This window comes from Antedon bifida, chromosome 3 (genome assembly GCF_963402885.1).
Source record: "Antedon bifida chromosome 3, ecAntBifi1.1, whole genome shotgun sequence".
NCBI lineage: Eukaryota > Metazoa > Echinodermata > Crinoidea > Comatulida > Antedonidae > Antedon > Antedon bifida.
In genome coordinates, this window is record NC_136228.1 from 23028242 (window position 1) to 23036613 (window position 8372).

The following is an 8372-nucleotide window of genomic DNA, read 5'->3' on the forward strand; positions in this document are numbered from 1 at the left end:
AAATAATATTATAGGCCTAGGCCCTTGCTAGGTAGCTACTAGGCTAACTTCGGGCACTTATTATAATTAGACTTAGGCCTAGAGAGAAAGAGAAATTTTAATTAGCCTAGTGTAGTGCCTGGCGATTGGCTAGTGGTTACGTCATCTATACGTCACAGCCAATCGCCGGGCCTATATGCACTCAACACACGAATCCGGCCCTGGGGGACTGGCCAGTGGCGAGATACGTCACGACCACCCCCAGGGGTTGAATGTGCGAGAGACAAGAGTCTCGCTCTTGATAAGCAGACACAACCGAAGGAAGACGTAAACCAAACTATATTAACCATTGTACGCTGTTCCCAAGACCTAATTAGGTGAGTACAAACGATGAGTGTATAGTTATACCGAAGAGACTTAATTGTCCTCCTAGGTGAATAAATGATATAGATAGTCTCTTTACTAGGCCTAGGGCCTGTCTAGGCACTAGGCCTCTAGTAGGCCTAGGCAAGCCTACTACTAGGCTAGGCCTAACTAGAGGCCTAGCCTAGAAATAATGTATAAATTGTTTTATTAGTTATCCGCTTGGTAGAGCGGATAACTCCTTGTTACTGTATGGGATCAATATTTTTTGGTTATCCGCAACTTAGTTGCGGATAACCCATGTGATTGTAAATATCTTTTTTTTCATCTTCTTCTTTGTTATTCTTCTTTCTTTCCCGGATTTTTGTGCGTCGCATATCCCCTATTGCTTGTGAATATATCTTTTGTATAACTTTGTCATTATATGGACATTTACCTGAAGTTGTGCACCTCCATATTTTTAATGACGTTAGAGTCGCGCAGCGTAAGTTACGCGCAATTTTATGAATTTCAATGATTGGTCATAGATTATAAACCAAAAGTCATTTTGTATTGACACTTGGTAAAAATTTAAGTCATATCAAGGGCAAACTTTCTATGGATTAAAAATGACATGTTTCACAAGAAGTTATGCGCGCACGCGCATTTAAAATTTCAAAATGCGCAAAATTAATTTCTAATCAACTTTCTGCGCTGATCATGACATTTTGAGCATGTCAAAAATTCCCACGCGCGCGAAAAAATTTACGCGTAAGGTGCGCACGGAGCATGAAAATCATGTGTTTTTTTCTTGAATTATGATTTTACAGCCTTTCTTAGTCATTTTAAAAAAGATTTACATCATTTCAAATTAAAATGACGTCATACGAACATGTTGATTTAGCCCATTTGCGCGCGTTTTTGTTTAAAAAGTTACAAAATATTGTCAAAATAATGCCTATTTTGAATCTATTATAGCTCTTCAGGATCGAAGGTGACCCCCAATTTTTTTAACTTATTATGCAAGAAGATAAATTGTAGAAATGATTTCATGCAGAATTTTCACCTCTCGGATGTTATGACGTCATCGTATGGCCACACGCATGTAAAATATAGGATTTTTGTCTCTTTCGTTATTGCTCATCACATTCAACAGAGCGCATCTCGCTTATACGTATTCCATTTCCCCCGAGATTTTATTATTGTCTACGTCAATCAACTATCTTTCGCATGAGTTAAAAATATTTTAATTTTTATGACGTCATCATGTCTAAAAATGTAAATAACGTAGGGCACTTATTTTTATCATTACAGTAAATTTTAATCTGTTATAGCTCGTCAGAATAAAAAGTGATAATCATGATTAAAACGTTTTCTGGAAGCTATTGGATTTTAGTTACGAATTCATGTGAATATTTTGCCAATCAGATGTTGTGACGTCATCATATGGCCAGTTTAATTCAAAAAGTCATATTTTCATCTCTTGCGTAAAAGTTCATTGCATTTAAACGAGAGCGCATCTCACTTTTACGTGCCCAAAATTCTTCAAATTTGTATTAATGTAATTATTTAGATAATCAGCTTCTAAAATAGTTATGTTTATATGTCAATTTGATGACATCATCGTGTTAATAATTGGATTTAAAAGATGGGTCTCGTAATTTCGTCTATGCTACACTGTATAACATATACAGTGTATTCTGTAAATACTGTAATATGCTGTATGCTACAAAATAGGTACAATTCAGCACTGTAAACATATTTATTTCATGTCATAGGATGGCATAGTAATTGTCGAGGTTCATAGTTTAAAGTATCTGCATGTTGCATTTGCGCGGATAACCCGAACTCGTCAAAGTGACGAGTTCAAATCTAGTTGGTTATCCGCAACTTAGTTGCGGATAACCCATGTGATTGTAAATATCTTTTTTTTCATCTTCTTCTTTGTTATTCTTCTTTCTTTCCCGGATTTTTGTGCGTCGCATATCCCCTATTGCTTGTGAATATATCTTTTGTATAACTTTGTCATTATATGGACATTTACCTGAAGTTGTGCACCTCCATATTTTTAATGACGTTAGAGTCGCGCAGCGTAAGTTACGCGCAATTTTATGAATTTCAATGATTGGTCATAGATTATAAACCAAAAGTCATTTTGTATTGACACTTGGTAAAAATTTAAGTCATATCAAGGGCAAACTTTCTATGGATTAAAAATAACATGTTTCACAAGAAGTTACGCGCGCACGCGCATTTAAAAATTCAAAATGCGCAAAATTAATTTCTAATCAACTTTCTACGCTGATCATGACATTTTGAGCATGTCAAAAATTCCCACGCGCGCGAAAAATTTTACGCGTAAGGTGCGCACGGAGCATGAAAAACATGTTTTTTTCTCTTGAATTGTGATTTTCCAGCCTTTCCTAGTCATTTAAAAAAAGATTGACATCATTTCAAATTAAAATGACGTCATACGAACACGTTGATTTATAACATTTGCGCGCGTTTTAGTTGAAAAAGTTACAAAATATTGTCAAATATATGCCTATTTTGAATCTATTATAGCTCTTCAGGATCGAAGGTGACCCCCAATTTTTTTAACTTATTATGCAAGAAGATAAATTGTAGATATGAATTCATGCAGAATTTTTACCTCTCGGATGTTATGACGTCATCGTATGGCCACACGAATGTAAAATATAGGATTTTTTACTGTTTCGTTATTGCTCATCACATTAAATAGAGCGCATCTCGCTTATACGTATTCCATTTCACCCGATATTTTAATACTGTCTAAGTCAATTAACTATCTTTCGCATGAGTTAAAAATATTTTAATTTTTATGACGTCATCATGTCTAAAAATGTAAATAACGTGGGTCACCTATTTTCATCTTTACAGTAAATTTCAATCTGTTATAGCTCATCAGAATAAAAAGTGATAATCATAATTAAAAGGTTTTCTGGAAGCTATTGGATTGTAGATACGAATTCATGTGAACATTTTTCAAATCAGATGTTGTGACGTCATCATATAGCCAGTTGAATAAAAAAAGTCGTATTTTCATCTCTTGCGTAAAAGTTCATTGCGTTTAAACGAGAGCGCATCTCACTTTCACGTGCCCAAAATTCTTCAAATTTGTATTAATGTAATTATTTAGATAATTATCTTCTAAAATAGTTATCTTTATAAGTCAATTTGATGACGTCATCGTGTTAATAATTGGCTTTAAAAGATGGGTCTCGTAATTTCGTCTATGCTACCACTGTATATAACATATACAGTGTATTCTGTAAATACTGTAATATGCTGTATGCTACAAAATAGGTACAATTCAGCACTGTAAACATATTTAATTCATGTCATAGGATGGCATAATCATTTTCGGCGTTCATATATTTTAAACGTATGTGCGTGTTGCGTTTGCGCGGATAACCCGAACTCGTCAAAGTGACGAGTTCAAATCTAGTTTTCTGTATTATTCTTGGATCCTTCCTTCCTTTTTGTGAGTCGCGTTTCTCTAAAATGTGTAAACATAACATTTCATAACTTTGACAACATATGGGCATTTACGTGAAGTTGTGCACCTCCTATTTTTGAATGACGTCATAGTTGCGCAACGTGACTTACGCGCAATTTTATGAATTTCAATGATTGATTATAGATTAAAAACCAAAAGTCATTTAGTATTGACACTTTGACAAAATTTAAGTCATATCAGGGGCAAACTTTCTACGGATTAAAAATGGCATGTTTCACAAGAAGTTACGCGCGCACGCGCATTTAAAATTTCAAAATGCGCAAAATTAATTTCTAATCAACTTTTTATGCGTTTCTTGTCATTTTGAGCATGTCAAAAATTCCCACGGGCGCGCAATTTTTTACGCACGCGGTGCGCACGTAGCGTTAAAAACATATTTTTTTCTCTTGAATTATATTTTTCAAGTCTTTCCTAGTAATTTTGAAAACAATTTAGACCTTTTCCAGTTTAAATAACGCCATACGAACACGTTGAATTAGACAATTCGTGCGCGTTTTTTATGAAAAAGCTTAAAAAATCGTCAAAATTATGTCTTTTTTTAAACAGTCATAGTTTCTAAAGTAAACCGTGAACCGTTTATTTTTATTACAAAATCTAGAAGTTGATGAGTTGTAGATATCGGATCATGCATCGATAAGGCTAAAAAAACATTGTGACGTCATCGTATGGCCACACGAATGTAAAATATAGGATTTTTGTCTCTTTCGTTATTGCTCATCACATTCAATGGAGCGCATCACGCTTATCTGTATTCCTTTTTCGCCTAAATTTATATATTGTGTAGGTCAATCAACTTTCTTTAGCATGAGATAAAAATATTTTAATTTTTATGACGTCATCATGCCTAAAAATTTTAATTACGTGGGTCATTAATTTCATCTTTACAGTAAATTTTAATCTGTAATAGCTCGTAAGAATAAAATGTGATAATCACGATTAAAACGTTTTCTGGAAGCTATTGGATTGTAGATACGAATTCATGTAAACATTTTGCCAATCGGATGTTGTGACGTCATCATATGGCCAGTTGAATAAAAAAAGTCGTATTTTCATATTTTGCGTAATAGTTCATCACATTTAAAAGGGTGCGCATCTATATTTTACGTATTCAAATTTCTTCTACACGTTAATATGTTGTTCCTGAGATAATTTCCTCCAGAAATTGCTATTTAAGTGTTTCATTTTGATACCGTCGCCATGTTAAAAATTGGAATAAATGGCGGGTCCCGTAATTTCACCTATTCTACACTGTATGTAATATGTATACAGATTATACTCTTTGCATGTATATACTATATGACACAAATTGACAGAATTCAGCACTAACAGCATATCATATTCTTCAGTTCTTGTCATAATGCCATAATCTTTATCTGTGTGCAATATTCCAACGTATGACGTGCACGTGGCGTTTGTCGTGGTGCGGATAACTAACTCGTCAAAGTGACGAGTTTCATGTCTAGTTTTATTTCTTTTTGTCAAATAAAAAATAAAATAAACTTGTTGTGTGTCTCTATAAAAATTAACAATCCAATGAAACAACAATGTCAATGCGGGCCTAAAGTATTAGTTTTTTAGGAACTAAGAAAAGCTTTTCTTTCAGACTTAATAAAAAGTATATTTTAATTATTATATATCCAAATATTTTTATTATTATATGCCTCTTATTTATCTATTGTAAACTTCAATATGTTTACCATTACCATAACATTTTATTTTTATCTGTATGTTTAATATAATCTTTGTCTATAATACTTCTTGTCTTCCACAAGCATTCTGCTTTTTTTTCATACCTTCTTCAACTGTTATCAGTTTTCCTACATCTTGTTAAATGTATTGTTTGAAGTAAACAAATGTCACTTTAAATTTAATTGAATAGAATAGTCTACCTACATAGTTAGTTAATTAGTTTTCTGTGCTAATGTATTGTATATTCTTGTTTTTAATATTAATAATCAGCCTTTCTTTAGATGCCTATTTTTTATCCAAGGGATAAGCAGAACTATCGGTAAATAAAATATGTGTATAATTGTATGTCCCTGTGTGTTTATTTGTTTGTATCCTCATTTTAATAAATATTTGTATTTCCCCTTTTTATAAAACTTTGTAACATTTTAAATGATTTATTAATACAATGATTTAATTTAATATTTTAAAATTTAATTTTCTAGTTAATGTTATTAGATATTATTATTATTTCAAATAAGAATATTTTATATTTTATTAATTAAATATGAACTTGAACTTTATTTCAAAAAATAATTACTTAATTTAAAATAAATTTATAGCTCATATTCAAAAATTTTAATAGATATATACCTATATTGATTTATCTAAAATTATAATAATTATTATTTTTTTATTTAACTTTCCTCAAGAAATGGAAATTAAAATGTTACTATATAGATCATTGTTATTTTATACTATATTATAATGTATTGATTACATTTTCCAATCATTAGGGTTTTTAAATATTAATTTATAAAATTGAACTGAAAAATATACAGTAATATTTACATAATTTTGATTTTAATCAATTTTTACATTTATTTTTTAAACAATTTAAATAAAGATAATACATTTCTTTTTATTTAAAATGTGTTATTAAATTATTGTTGTTATTGTTATTAACCTTAATATTAAATAATATAAAAAATATTATCACAATATTATATATTTATTGTTATTAAAGTTTTCAACTGTTGATTGATTTGTTTTAAATGAGTGTTAATGTTACCAATAATAACTAACATTTGAAATACTTAATGTTGATTTTTTTTTATTAATTTGTGATTCATCAAAGTTGTTCATAGTTTGTTTTATTGTTTGTGTTATTATTTCTTTGAAAAAGTTACTATCAATTAGAACATAAAAATAATAATATAATAAACCTCTTTTTTCAATAAAAAAAAATATGACCAGAATTATTTGGTTTCACAGAGTCACAAAAAGACTTTACAGATGTCCCCAAGACATAAAAATATTAAAATTAGTGAAAAGTAAATAATCATTATATGACATAACACTTGTATAAAAACAATTTTTTTCAGGAGACAATCTTTCAATTTAGTATTATTTGAGGGGTTTTAACTTGCATGGATATTATTTGTTTTTGATAAAAATATAACTTTGCACTGAATTATTGATAAATGTCATTGATCAAAATTTTTATGTTTATCGAAAGACCTGTCTAAATAAAAGATATATTATAATTTTATTTAAACAACAAAATGTTATGTTAAGAAATGATTGCAATACTAATAGTTTTTATTGGTGTTTAGGTATTAGATACCATTGGACCGACTGCCGCAGCTAATGCTGCTGCCGCCGCTGATGCTGCTGCTGCTACGTCAGCAGCAACCGCTGATGACCCCACATTATCAGAAAACCAGCATGTATTCCTTTCGTGGATAAGAAAGAGGCGGAGGAGAAGAAGAGAGAGTAGTAGTCGGCAGAGAGAGGAGAGTGATAGACAGGCTCAGTGGAGGAGCTTTTACATGGGCGTGGGACCGAAAGTAGGCATTAACTGTTTTAACTATAATAACTGATCATTTGATTGAACTTCCATTGATAGGTTAAGTATTTTTATTGTTATTAATTAAACAAATACAGTGGCAGATCTAGGATTTCGAATTGAAGTAGGTCTGTTTTTTTTTTGGGTAGGAAAAAGGACCCGAAAAAGGGTATGGGTAAGAGACGGTGTAGCAAGGCTTAATAAATGAAGTAAATTTTTTTATCATCATTAATTATTTAATATTCATGATTACATATCTGTGGTTTCAATTTGGTAAAGGTCTGGCAATACCTTTTTGAATAATCCTGCTAACTAACAAAAAAATATAGAAACACAAACACACGCAATCGACTACATAACCTCTCGCCATTCTGGTGGAGGTAATTACAGACAGATACTAAAAAGGGTTATAGTAATAAGTAAGTAGAATAGTAATTTTGTATTATGATATTGTAACAATTGACTGATTGATTTATTTATAGCCTATTGATGACATCAAGGAGGAACCTACCATCAAACCAACTTTCAACACTCCCACAGTGGAACCAAGTGGGTGCCCATCGCCCACTTTCTCAACCACAACATACGTTGTATCGCCAGTCGGAAGTGTTGAGAATTTACAAGTTGAGGAGATAGGTATAATGCAAAAAAGCTCTATAACTGAACAATGATCTACCCATTATAGTATGATAAACAAAATATTCAAGTAAAAAGTATACTGTATATTATAGCACAATTACTAAGCTAACGTTAACAGTGAATAATAAGTTAAGCTCTCTACTAAGAAACTGAGCAAAATACTTGGCAAAATAACATGTTGTGTGTAATACACATAATGGAATACACAATTAAATTAAATTACTTTCTTTAAATTAATCAAAATAAATGAAAAATAAAATTAAAAATATTCAAATGTATAAACAAAAGACATACAAAATAAATAAAATTAACAAAGGATACTTGAAAAAACAATCCAAAATTAAACAAACAGAAATC

At 31.0% G+C, this 8372-nt stretch overlaps 1 long non-coding RNA gene across 1 annotated transcript; it reads left to right on the forward strand.

Moving 5' to 3' along the window:
- The first annotated feature begins 216 nt into the window (after nucleotides 1–216).
- On the forward strand, nucleotides 217–8110 carry LOC144838673 (uncharacterized). Its single transcript, XR_013611690.1, has 4 exons — nucleotides 217–356; nucleotides 5833–5870; nucleotides 7144–7377; nucleotides 7859–8110. It is a non-coding gene; the product is annotated as an uncharacterized LOC144838673 (long non-coding RNA).
- The last annotated feature ends 262 nt before the right edge of the window (nucleotides 8111–8372 follow it).